Source organism: Dipodomys spectabilis, unplaced genomic scaffold (assembly GCF_019054845.1).
Source record: "Dipodomys spectabilis isolate Male_0828 unplaced genomic scaffold, ASM1905484v1 ptg000070l, whole genome shotgun sequence".
NCBI lineage: Eukaryota > Metazoa > Chordata > Mammalia > Rodentia > Heteromyidae > Dipodomys > Dipodomys spectabilis.
This window is the reverse complement of record NW_024870747.1, coordinates 3084566-3086559: the sequence shown is the minus strand read 5'-3', so window position 1 is coordinate 3086559 and position 1994 is coordinate 3084566.

Here is a 1994-nt window from a genome sequence, read left to right as displayed (position 1 = left end):
TAAAGATTGTCAGTATGTTTAACAAACTGACTATATCATTTTAAGTGCTAAACACCAATGTATAAGGATTCCAATTTCTACATAGTGCTTGTGCAGTGCTATCTTGTTTCTATTTCCACTAATCTCTATATGTATGCAATGTCTAGGTAGGTTATGTTCTTTCCAAATGTTATTTGGTTGTTGACATATTATTACAAAGATATGTATTTGGACTTTTTGATAACTTAGTCAGGATGGTTAAGTTTTTCATTGGCATTAATATGCCCTTAATATATTTCTGATTCAAGTCTCTTTAAATCAGTGTATATGTATACCTACTATGTGTACTTATGCATATATTCATACTTACATGTGTATATATACAAATAACTATATATGTATACACATAAATGAATATGCAGATGTATATATACATGTATATAGACATATATATATATATTTTATTATTATTTTCATTTGTCCGTAAGCTATCATTTTACTTTATTTGTCAAACATGTCCTTTATTGGCTCTAGCAATAAGCAGTCTTAAATATAGGTTCAAGTCTAACATTTTAGTATTATCTTAGACACCAATGGCCTTCTATTCTAATGAGCCATGAGCCCTGACTGTTGACCAAATTTCTTAGTTTGTTTACACAATTACTATAATCATGTATTTTCTTATCTATCATTGTTTCATTTCACCACAGAATCTGTATTTATCCTTTATGTCATGCTTGAATACCAATGCCTTTGGAAGATATTTATTAATTGGTGTATATTAATTTTATGAAGAAATCGTATTGAAATATTTTGCACACTCACATATTAATCAAGGGCCCGATTAACCTGTTTCTGTCTTTCTCAATTCCCATAGCCCTTTATTTTTCAATGGTTTTCTGTGAATGTCTTTGTGCTATCTCCACACATCGTCAAAATCTATTTCAGTGCTGTTCACCCACCATCATTGAAAATTATACCATGTTGAATATAAAGACAAAAATCTAAATAAATAGAGACATATAATTTTTATGGATTGGAGGATGCATATTGTCTCCTGCTTCCTCCCCCCCATTTTTTGGTCATTCTTGGGGCTTTAAATCTGGGCCTGGGTACTGTCCCTCAGCTCTTCACCTCAAAGTGAGTGCTGTACCCATTGAGCAACTTTGCCACTTCTAGATTTCCCATGGTTAATTGGAGATAAGAGTCTCACAGACATTCCCATTCCAGCTGTTTTTGAACCACAATCCTCAGATATCAGCCTCCTATGCAGCAAGGATTATAAGCATGAGATATCAGCGCCCAACTTCACAATTTTATTTATAAGTTTTTGACAATTTCTTAAAACACCTGACCAACACACTTTAATTCATTGACAAAGGAATATAAACTGGAATATATTTCTTTGTCCAATATTAAAACTTTTAGTGTAAAATTGTCATATTTGTAGAGGAAAGATTATATAGCTAAATGGGTCTGAAGGGCACCATATTAGAGCCACATACATATTATCAAGGAATATTTAATAAAAGTGTAAAACCAAACACTTGTGGAATGACATTTTCTTTAATAGTGGTGATAGATTAGACAGTATTGGGGAGAATTAAAAAGTGAATGTTGACTTAAATATAATAATTTATTCAAATATTCTCTTAAAGCAGGTTTTGAAGGTGGCATATAAAACAAAAAGAATGATGTAAATATAAAGCAAAGGAAGATGTCTTGACAATTTTGGAGATGAAGCATACTTAAATATGGCATTAAAATTATAGGAAAGGTAAACTTGATATAGTAGAACTCAATAAAAGTGTAAAATAATTTAGTCTGTAAAAGCTCCTATACAAGTAATGAATAGAAGTTGGGAGCAGGTGGCTCATGTATTACATCCTAGCTACTTGGGAGGCTGTGATTTGAGTATTGTGTTTGAAGGCAGCCCACAAAAAAAAGTTCCTGAGAATCTTATCTCTGCTTAATCAGCAAGAAAGCCAGAACTGAGGCATGACTCAAATGGTAAA